Genomic DNA, 12,672 nt, shown 5'->3' on the forward strand with positions numbered 1-12,672 from the left:
TCCTATATTGAAAATTAGTTGTGGTGAAAGAATAAAGAACCTTCCTGTTAAACCAGTACAACTTTCCAAAACTACAACTTACATCTGTAGACCTGTACCAACTAATGCCCAGCCAATATACAACTCAAGCCATCAAAACTTTCCATTCCTGAGAGGTTATTATTTCAAGATTCTTGGAAGACATGTGCTGTAACTTGCAGGTTACAACCTGTCAATGTCGATTTGTAAATGCTGTCATTCTCTGATATAAGAAATACTCAGCATATTTTCTCTTAATGAGCTCATCTTACTTGTATTTTAAACTGTTTAACCCTTGCAGTCTTCTTGTATGTGTGCAAAGAACAATTGTAAATTATATGTTACCAAGTTTGAATAGTAAACATATTGAAGTGTCCAGCCCATTTTCTATGAATAGTGATAACTATCACAATTTGGTTTTTTAGACTGATTAGTTTTAAGGAGTTTTTGCAATTTAAAAATCTATTTTTGTGTGCATTACATAAAGGTAAATTCAGTCACACAAAATAAATCTAGTCATAAAATAAAATAAAGCGAAAAGCAACTATAAAAAATAATAAATATTTATGAAAAATACAAAAAAAATGTACAAAATCACCTTTCATTGACTTTAATCCTGGAGTTTATTTAAAAAAAAAAAGCAATAGTAAAATCACTCAGAAAAATGAATGGGTTAACCTGGAAAATGCAGCTGTGTAAAGCCAGAAAGACATTTACTATAATTTGGGATTCGCCTACTAAAAGATCAAAGTGGGGTTTCAGAAGTCTTTAGGCAGGAATATCTTCTTTTGCCATTTGTATTTGCCCCATTTTTGCTTCTATTAGACCAGAGCATAAAAAAATAAATAACATGAACACCTGCTCTTAACTTATTAGAGGTTTCAGTCAATCAGAGTTCAGTCCCATGGTGTGCAAATATATGTTTTAAAGTACCGTAGTTTTTTTCAAACCAGTGGAGATGGCAGGCTGGGACTTCTCTGCCTTTTTGATCATAGATTTTTGGAAGGAAAAAGTTGCAAGAGATAAGACTGCATGGTTCATATGTGCACCTCTCAAACCCTACTGAATCTTCATTTGAAATCTTCTATATACATTTCAGATGTATGAAAACAGATGGAGTTCAATGTCTTGTTTCTTTTCTTTCTAAAGCAGCCACAGCCTGAGCAGAAAAGCCTGAGCTGCAGAGTGGGACGTTTGCTCACCATGTGGATGCATTAATCCCATTTCAAGCAAAACTATGAAACTTTAAAAATTTGCAATCAGGCAGGTCTTTGTTGCAGACAAACAATGTCCCATCTGCAATAAAACATACTTAAAAAAATAAAAAAGGTGAGCTGTGCTTGCCAGGATGTGCTGGGTATCTGCTTATTCCTTGGGGCTACCAGGACTGATTGAACTCATATGCATGCATCATTCCAGCCTGCCAATCGGAAGATGTGGAAGCAGGATGAGGAGCAAATTAGGATAGCAGTGCCTGTAACACTATAAATGACCTGTCTGATGGCAAAATTTTTACTTTTTCAACTATTTTTTAAAGTTTTGCTTTTTTTTCTTTTAAATGGTTCCAAATACCTCCTATTAAGTCACCTCCTGACCCAGCCATGACTCTTCAGGAGATTTGTCAACCTTTACAGAAGGAACACTGCTTCACACAGAGAGCAAGGGTGACACTCAGCAGCATGGTAACAGGGCACATGCTTTTCTACCAAGGCCTGATGATGATTAAAACTTAATAATTTAAAATGAAAGTTCAGTTGGGCGTTTAGAAATATATACAGTATGTTCAAAAACCAAAAAAAACAAAATAAGAAAACAGGTAAGCATGGTGAGTGACAAACACAAGTCTGCAGAAAAAAAATAATAAAATTAATATATATATATATATATCTACACTGTATATATATATATATATATATATATATAATATCTACAGGCTGCAGCTTTATCCTGTCCTGTGTCTTTTATTTATAGGTTATTAGTAACATCCTAATTTAGGTCTCTGAAATATTTCTCTTGTGAACTCATACATCCATCATCTGGCTTTCAGAGCACTAATACGTTTATGGACATGGTTAAGATGATTCACATGTGTATTCATAGACTTGGTTAAGATGATTTAGATGTGTTCTCATAGACATAGTTTAGATTTCCTGAATGCCATCTTTTCCCTATGGCTTTAGGAGAAAAAAAATCTTCCTTTCTACATGTGGCTGTCAAATTTATGGGCCATTCAAATAGTTCAAATATGAAACACAATATAGTACCCGTACATGCATAGGGTTTCGGAGATTTTCACGTCTTTAGTACCATAGGATAACTGTGTGATCAAAAAAGAAATAGAGCACACAGCAAATTAAAGAGTAAGTAAACCTTAGAAATAAACATTTATCTGTTGTATTCTTTTAATGTCTTAGGGCCTGCAATGTTCTGTCATGGGTTCCTAAAAGTAATGACAGCCCCTTTCCATCTTCAGTGAGAGTCACAGCTATGTAATGGAGAAACACAATCCCTCAATATGTTTAAGAATTTTTTAAAGTTTACCTTATGCTTAGCAGTGATTAACAAATGATAAAAGTTTACAATGTTGCCTGCAGTGTTCAGCAGATTTTGTAAAGGTTTATAAAGCACTAACACTAATTTTCTTACAATTTTACAGAGCATGTTTTAGCGCTCTGGAGGTTTTACAAGCTTGTGGAGTGCTTTGCAGTGCTCAGAGGTCTTTACAAGTTTATAGAAGTTTAAGAAGAGCTACACGGTGCTCTGTAAATGTTAAAAGTTTACGGCACATTCTGAAGTGCTCTGGAGATTTTACATATTCATAGATTAGCTTGCAGTCCTCTGGAGATGTTACACATTTATGGAACTCTCTGCAATGCTCTTGAGATGTTACCTGTTTATTGAATCCTTTCCAGTGCGTTGCAGATTTTAAATATTTACAGTGTGGCCCGCAGTTCTCTAGAGATTTTACCAGGTTATGGAACCTTGCTCAGTGCTCTGGAGACGTTATATTGGTCTGATTTATTAAAGCTCTCCAAGACTTGAGAATATAGAATATCATGGGAAAACCTGGTTGATCCAGATCTATTTCAAGTTTGCTGGATCACCCAGGTTCTCCAATGAAAATCTATCTAATAAATCAGACACATTTATGGAACCTTCTGAGGTATTCTAAAGATTTTACATATTGATAGTGTGGCCTTCAGTGGTCTGTATATATTACATATTTATGGAATCCTCTGCATTGCTCTGAAGAGACACATTTATAGTGTGGCCTGCAGTGATTAGATTTGTCCGTGCTATAGGGATTTTACACTATTGGCTTAATTTATTAAAGCTCTCCAAGTCTGGGGAAGATTGACTATCATGGAGGAGGTTTGCTGGATCACTCAGGTTCTCCCATGATAGTCTTTCTTATCCAGTCTTGGAGAGCTTTTTTTAAAATTAGGCCCTATGACAAAATGCTCAAAAGTGCTCTGGAGAATATACATTTTAATGGAACCCTTTTCCATGCTTTTGACATCTTTTGCCCCTATGGAAAGTCGAAACTTCTTGCTAATTCTTTATGTGTCCAAGGAACACAAATTCTGATAACCTGCTCCCAGAGTCTATATGATAAAAAACATTCCTAAACTTCTTATTAAAAGCTTCCACCTTTTTTAGACAGAGTCTTTGAAAAAAAATCTTATGGTTGGATTGAGTGATAAAATGTGTGATGAGTTTTTCAGAGCTTTACAAATATGCCCCCAAGTGAGAGAAATTGTTGTGTGTCACTGGAATGCGTGCATGAATGGTATACATATGCAACAATAAAATGTAGCTACAGGACACAAATAGATATATAGTTAAACACCTTTCCACACACCCATAATTTTAATAGGAGGCCAATGAATTAAACAAAAAGGTACACAGTTAATTAATGTGAAATTAATCCTGTTTACAAAGTTTCTTAATTACAGTCAGAACAAGGCACAACTTGTCAGTGTCCTCAATAGACAGCCAGTATGATTTATGAGTAGCAAGGTGAAGAATTCAGAGTAAATAACGTGTAATGTCTGTTGACTAAATCCCATGATATGCCAATTGCTCTGTTGAATTAGGATGATGGTGCTGTCTGTCTACAATCCCACTACCGATATGTTATTGTAAAACATTACTTAAGATAGGGGAATAATAATTGGTGTCATAACAGCCTGCAAAACGTGCTGGAGCTTAATTACTTCATTCCTTCCTTCCAGTTTGTCAAATAACACTGTGGAATTATAATAATAGAATAACTTTGAACTTTGCACATGATTGTATAGAAATATCTCCAGGTCATGGATCCTATAGCAAAGTCAATGTTGTATCAGTCTTTGGCTGCTTTGGAATGTCTGGATCTCGTAGATCTTGTAGTGGTATATACACAGCACTGTACAGTGAGGTAGGACTGGCTAATAATGCCATCTCATTGGGTACATACTTCTCGCACTATATTCGGGTAAGTCCATGCCAGTTTTATCAGTGCCAAACACTTTAACTGTCCTAGAAACCCAATAGTGAATCATACTTAATATTGGAATAACTTTGCAAGGTGCCTTATAGGTCTTATAGCAATTGAATCATCTGCTGCAGCAGTGACATTGTACATCTTTTTGTCAATGGAATCAATTGCTGTTGATCATCTTTAATGATGTAGGGACTGTATAGACAGTGCTGCTCATTTTATGGAGAGAGGAAGATGAGAGGGAGGGACCCTGCTGCATTCCCCTTCTCAAAAGGAACCAATAGCGGTCATTGGTTCTGATTTAGTAAAGCTTTCCAAGGCTGGAAAGAATACACTTTTATCAAAGAAGCTGGGTGATCCAGAAAACCTGGAATGGTTGTCCTAAAAGTCATTTGCAATTTATTAGAAAATATTTTTAATCCTGGACCAGATCCATTCCAGGTTTGCAGTATCACCCAGCTTCACTGATGAAAGTGTATCCTCTCCAGCCTTGGAGAGCTTTAAGAAATCATGAAATTAAATCAGAAATGATGGTCTGTTGTTTAGTTATTTGGTAAAAGGATCACTAAAAGTCAGTGAGGGACATCTATAAAATGCTGGATTTTCACAAATCTAGCACATGTAAATAGCTTGACTTATGGATTCCAGAAAGTTCTGTGACTTTGGGCTTCATTAGGATCGCTGGATCATGTAACTCTCTCAGCAACATTGTAGACCATACCAGGTAATATATATGCAGGTAAAATTCCAGTTTTATTAACCCTAAAAATTCGAGATTATGCACATAGATATATGTGGCTAAATCCAAGGCATTATTTATGAATGTGGCAGAACACCAGAATTGCTGTAAATTCAAACCTAAGTAAAAACAAATCAAACAAAAAGCATAAATACAACAAAAAGCAAAATGGATATTTTAGTTAAACATTTTTACAGTGTTTTAACAAAGCAGCTCCATCTTCTTTTATCACAGACAGAATCAGTTAGAGAAGACACAGAAATAAGTTTTATTTGTAGAAATTGTTATCTTGACGCATGTGATTGCCATTGCTGTGATCAGGCGAGTAGGAATCACAAATGTTTGCTCCAGGCTCCACTACTATGCAATTTTTTTCATCTTCTTCATTTTTATTGTGCTGACAGATTCTTTAATATTTCACAAAGCAGTACACACAGACATTAACATCAGCACATACTACACATCTGTTTTGCCTTTTGTGATTAGTCTTCATTCCATTAGAATGTTAGCTCCTGGGCAAAAGTATCAATCCTTTTTTTTTTATGTATTTTATTTTAATTTCACCTATATACTACTATTATTAAGGGCTGTAATAGAACATGAGGATTGAAATAAGAAACTGCCATGTTACAGTCATACAAGTATGCAAACAGGGCAGAGTTAGATTGAACTGCTGGCATGTTTTTGAAATGTGGAAGGAAACTGTGACTGCCAGAGAAAACTAGTGTGAACATAGCAAGAACGTAATGTTCCTGACTTGAACTCAGGTCACCGGAGCTGCAAGTTTCAGTGCCATCTACTATGCTGCCTAAAGACCTGCATGCAGGTATTCATTGTCTAAAGCTATGCACACACGTCAGATAATTGTCGCCCAAGACGAGCATGACCAAATCGGACATTTGTACATCAGTTTCCTGATCACCACTATGAATGGATGAACAACTGAATGGAAAATTACACAACTGTGTGTGTGTATGGAGTAAAAGCCCACAATCTGCACTGAATTCATATAGGCAGGGGTTGCAGTGATATATGATGGTGGTTTGCATTAGGTACACACTTTCCTTATGTAAATACAATCAGCAGTCACAGTTCAGTTTACTTGGAATTTAAATTCAAACACAATGGAAGAATTAATAATGAATGCAAAGCGTTCGTATATATGTGATCTCTCATATGTATCATATGTTTTATTTTAAAAATATTAACCTTTAGGTTTTACAAGAACACAAAGACGCTTACGCATACTTTTATAAATATATTCTAGTCTAAAATAACAAACATTTTGCTCAGCTTAGTTGTTATTTGCATTATATCAATAGATACATGAAGCCAACATGTAACATCAACGTTTGTTGCCTTTTAATCATAGGGTGCCAATTATATGAGAACTCTAATTCAATCATAAACATTTAGCATATTTTACTTATGGTTGAAAGGGGTGCTTTGAAATTTTAGGTAAAAATGTTATACAAAAATAAAGAGAATCAAGTATCAGTAACTGTTGATTACAACTAAAATGTATAGGGCTATACCAGCCTAAAAGTTACTATTCAGTAAATTTATTGGAATCTTTTCTCAGTATACAAATAATATATGCACCATATATATTTGAGTATAAATGGAGATGTTTTTATCTTTAAAATGCTTTTACAAAAACCTTTCTTTATATTCCGGTCACACCAGTAGATGGCACTGTGTCTTAGAGTAAAGTGTGTAACAAACTCTTGCCACCAGAGACAAGAAGTGTTAATAAAGAGTGGCTCACTTTACTTGAGGACACAATGTCATCTACAGGTGGCCAACAACCAACAACAAAAGTTTATTTAGGAGCAAGTGAACCATAAGTACAAAATGCTTTAACCTGTAAAAAGGTTTTCCCTTCTAAATGAATGTTCTAAAATTAACGTACCATGGGTGTATTTATTCATGTTAATTTTATTGGCATTTCTATTGATTATTGATTTTAATGTTAGCAATCACTGCTGCATTTTGTGCCCTAATTGCCCCTTCTGAAATAAAAACCCTGCCTGCTTGTTTTTAGGTTTGAAACTACACCTCTGCTTTAATGAGGCCTTTAGGATCCCTAGTTAGTTTTCCAGATATGCAATCCCTTTTAACTCTAGCATGGCAGAAGAAACTCATGTGTTTTTTTCTTGGCAAATGTTCAGATTCTGTATTCAGACACTCGACTGATGCCCTCTTGTTTATACACTTGTGGCTGAATTCAGGCTGCAGCTTGCAATGGTTCCGTTTGAGCTGCATGTACTTATAGCGAGTATAAGCATGGAAATCATAACAATCAGTGTTTACAGTTTTAAATATTTAACATGTGCCTGTGTGGTTGGGCATGATAGATAAGTTGATCCAAGTCATTTTGTTACAATGAGGGAATTACAAAAGTATACCTGCAGATATGCTTTTAATTCATAAAACCAACAAAAAATAAAATATACACCACACACAAAAGCAGTTTGAGGTTAGTTAATTGTTTCTTCTTTATGCTTATATGTTTTATTTCCATCTTATTTATTAGCCAAATAAAGAGTAGACCGTTTTGTACCATTGTAATAAATGAGTGAACCCCCCAAAAATTTGTATTTGTTATACCCACTTACTTAGCTCCCAAAAAATCAATAACTAGAGCTGTAGAATGTTTACCCATTTATTGGGTCAGGCTCTGGGATCTACTGGCTGCTGATCTGAAATTATTGTATGAAAAGGGGCAGGGAGATTTTTTAATGATTTCTATTTCAATTCAATAGTAATTATTGGGATTTTGTTGCCAGTTTATTAACTTTAACCTCATTCTTTGCATATGATTCTAGATTTAATGTATTTTATGCATGTTATTTACTTTAATTATAGCAAGCTTATTCAACCTTTTCTTACTCTAGAGAAACTTTTAGAAATTTCAGGTCTTTGGAAATTCCTTTTAAAAATGTATTTGGGGTTCATTGAGAGAACGTTCTTTACCATGATGATCTTTGTGAAGATGTCCACCTTACATTGGTGGTCCGAAGTACAGGCAACTAAAAAGATCATTAGTGTCATGCTTGTGATTCTATTCCTTGAACTATGCAAGCACGATTAAATAGGGGGACAGTCAACCACAGCTCAAGGAACTCTTGTAAACCTCTGGAGGAAACCTAGAGAACCCTAGGTGAGAATGACTGTTCTATAGTATTCCTCTTATCCCTTCCTACTGCAGATCCATACTATGTAGCGAAAGTAGGGGTGGAATGGAGAAACTGGGCCAGCACAGAGAGTAATAAGGCACTCGCAAAAGAGGAGAGGGCTGTAATGTGACTATGTGCTATGGACCTGGCTAATCAAATTGTCTAGAAAGTCTTAAGGTACATCTGAAGTGAATAACAAAAACTTCTGTAAAGTTAAAACACTGTAAGTAAGCATTTTAACTTTTTTTGTGATTTTACCTGCAATGTTTTATTTGCTGATGGGGTCTCTTAACCTCCCTAGCGTTTCATTTCTTTCCAGTTTTATATGTCTAAAAGCAGTACATTGTTTTTCATGAAAATTTATTTTACAGTATAATGTAATACTATGAGTATAATAAAGTTTGAAACAAAAAATCATGTAAAAACAATACATTGAATGAATTAAAAAATCTAAATAATTAAAAAAAAATGTTTTTAATTTTTAAAAATGTTTAAAAAAAATACACATTATACTCATACTATTATATATACACTAAAATAAATGTTCTGCTTTTACACATATAAATCCAATGTATTACATTCAATACAGTTATTTTGTATTGAATGCAATACAAATGGATTTTGAATTTCCCACCCCGCTTGGCCGGCAACGTACACATGCACCAACGTCACCGGGAACTCATCGGGTGAAGCCGACCGGGAAGAAGAAGAAAGAAGACAGGAATCGTGGCGATGGACGGCGCGGCACACCAGCGGATCAGGTAAGCGCTCTATTTACTAACCTTCCCATAGGTTTACATACCCTGAGTGTGACTCGGGGTTACTGCTTTCAGCAACTTTTTTCTACCCCGAGTCACACTCGGGATTACCCTCTAGGGAGGGTAATTTGCTGTACATTTTCACCTGTTGTTGACTATGTTCACAATGAAATGTTGGGCTATGTACACACATCAGATGATTCACGCCCAATAATTTCCCCAGGACTGATATCAGATGAGAATCTGGCGTGTGTACAGCTCTCATCGTCTACCATCCGGACAACTGTCCTGGCAAATCCACAGATGACGGACAAGGAGCAATCGTAATAAAAGTGAAGGGAGAGCGGAGTGCCGATCTGTTGTTCTCCCCCTCCCCTCTCCATAGAGCAGAATGGCACTGTATGTACAGCACCCGTTCATGCCTTGTGCAGTCTTTTGTCAATGGAAAGGATCATAAAAGAATCTTTCCAACGACAATTATTGCATGTGCGTACCCAGCCTTAGTGTCTCGCCGAAGCTGCTGCTTTGGTGCAATGATAAGTGTCATGGGTAAGATACTTTTTCACATCCTCATATCTTTTAGCTATAATTTCAAGTAGGCAAGCTTGAATGAGCCCTTAAAGCAACTTTTTGAAATAATGGGAATTTCCCTATGTTGTTTGAATTATGCCTGTTAAACATCAATGTGATTCTGTTAAAGCCCAACTCTAAGCCTAAGCAATACGGACAACCCATGGAGAGGCAGACAAAACAATAGAAGAGTGATGAGGGGTTAGAATAATTGAAAATGTATTTTTGCTGTCTATCTATTATTATTATTATTATTATTATTAAACAGGATTTATATGGCGCCAACATATTACGCAGCGCTGTACATTAAATAGGGATTGCAAATGACAGACTAATACAGACAGTGATACAGGAGGAGAGGACCCTGCCCCGAGGAGCTTACAATCTAGGCAACAGATGCTCTCCTTTCTTTTGTGTTGGCACCACTAGTAAAATAATCAAGGAAGAATATTGCCAATTAGGTCAGAAATGGAGATAATAACACAACAGAAAGTTTAACTTTTCTCCACTTCCAAAAAAAAAAGATCTGGAGTTGAGTTGATATTTTACATACAAGCTGACAATATTAATTGGGCTGTACTTCCAGCAGGTATACCAGCTGATTATGCTGAAGACTTGGACTTAGGAGACTTGGGCCAAGAGGATGATTCTTAAGCTGGTCTGTAATAAATAATCTAACTGTCTTGGGACCATTATGCAGCACAGAGTCAGAGAATACCTGCTTCTATCTTATCTTTCTTGCACAAATGTCCTAATTTATGACAGGTACCCTTTATTTTGAAGCAGAGTGAAATTAATTGTCTGTAAAAGTATCTTTATAAACAATGTAAGCAAACTGAACACAGAACCATGAACAGGGTTTCCATTAATCTTGAGCATATAACATACAGCGTTGGAGACAGTGAGAAGAATGAGTGATGTGACCTGGAACAAATAGAAGCCAATGCACCTGGGCTAGTGAAAAATGAAGGCTTTAAAAATAGAAAAAGAAAAAAAACACAAGTCTGGAAAATGTAACTAAACAGCTAATTCTGCCTTTTCTTTAGGAGGGTTATTATTTGCACATGACAGCAGTTTCCCATGTCTTGTACTAAATTCTTCATAACAATATATTGAAAAAAAATGATGGCAATTTTTCTGCAGTAATTGTATCATCCTTTGTTTCCATGTGATAAGCTAATTTCTAGTATGGAAGAAGGTGAGAATTTGGTCTCAGGTGGCCCCTCAAGGGTAGAAACTAGACTAGAGTTACACTGGCAGGACATAAATCATCATTATGTAAATGAATTTCAATGGTAACAGCCAAGGATGTAACTCGGCTGGCCCTGCTATGACTAATGACTGAGAAGCAAGAGGTGGTAAGACCCCAGGGACATATGGGGATCCAAATTTGAGCTTCTTCTTTATAAATTAATATGCTTTAGATAGTACAGATTTTCCACGCATCTATAGACATTGTTTATAATTTGTTTTGCATATGTCCTTAATACGCATTTGGAGAAATATGACATCAGAGGAATACATGACCTTTATAACTGAATTATTACAAGGCTGGGTTAACCAATATCTGGTTGAAGATAAATGCACTTGGGATGACCATTCATGTCTTATTAAATGTAACAATTCCATTGTGGGTTGGATGTTTGCACAAGGCTCTGGAGAACTATATCAAACATAGGAGGCGTTTGTATTATAGTGCCTTGAGTCTATGTGGCTTCTTATTGTGAGAGATTCTGGATATTTGCAAACCTTATGAAGGTGTATTTCATGTACAATGTGCAAGACATGGTGCCAGTCCATTTTGGATTGATCTTCTTGTGACAGTGACCTACCAAAGCTGGGACCTTATGCCCATCTATGGACTTTCACCAAAAGGATAAAATAAAAAAATATTTCTGTAAGCATATTCATAAAGTCATCCAACTCATAATATAAGGATTATAGTTAATGTAGTGGGTATTTGTAACCTTTTCTTATGATGAGAAATTATTAGTAGGGTGTTTTTAGAAACGTAATAAAGTTTGTTGATATAAAGCCTATGAGTGGTCAATAGGCCACTAATGAAATTTTCCCTTTGCCAATTGTTTATTTATGGGCCATGCCCTTTCATTTGTTGTAATTAATAATATTATTGGGGTTTATGATAAGAAATTGTGAGATGTATTATATCACATACATACATGCAGTTATTTACCATTTTAGCAGCAATAAAAAATGTAAGAAGGCTTTAACCCTACCACATTCTATCCAACATCTAATAAAATACTTTGATTGGAGTTAGGCTTTAGTCCTTTTGTTGGGTAATAAGGGGGTACACAACATATTATCTCCATGAGTAGCTTTGTAATACATGTTCCTAGATATCCCTGCCACTGTCCTTGTTCTGATGATGACAGTAGTACAGAGTGGTACTTTGAGCTTTTCCTCTTCTCCATAAAAAAGCAAAAGTTCTGGCCCCACTTGAAGTCAGCTACTCTAACAAGATGCAAAATATCCATGTCTTTATCAGCCCCTAGAAAGGTCAAGGAAAACTTGGCCATGCCAGGCTGTGCTCAGATCAAAAACCTCACCTATTTAGAATTACCCAAAAAATTAGATGATCTATTCATTCTTTTAGGACTCTACACCTGTGCAAAGACAGATCTACTTTTGGCATATAAATTTTTTTACTGTATAACTTAAGTTTGCAGGGATCACATCTACAAATGTAAGCAGTAATAATTATTAGGTGCCAACAGTCAATTCAGGGATTTTAAGGTTTTGCAATGTTATATACATAGGTGCAATTGGTAAACTTGCAGAGTGCTAGTGGTTTTACTAAACGTCTTTGTTTTGCAGTTTTTAGTTAAATTATATTTGTACAAATCAAGACTGCCATCTGCCAAGACAATTACATGCCATGTGTTTGTAAGGCGGCCATGTAAT

This window comes from Pyxicephalus adspersus, chromosome 1 (genome assembly GCF_032062135.1).
Source record: "Pyxicephalus adspersus chromosome 1, UCB_Pads_2.0, whole genome shotgun sequence".
Lineage (NCBI taxonomy): Eukaryota > Metazoa > Chordata > Amphibia > Anura > Pyxicephalidae > Pyxicephalus > Pyxicephalus adspersus.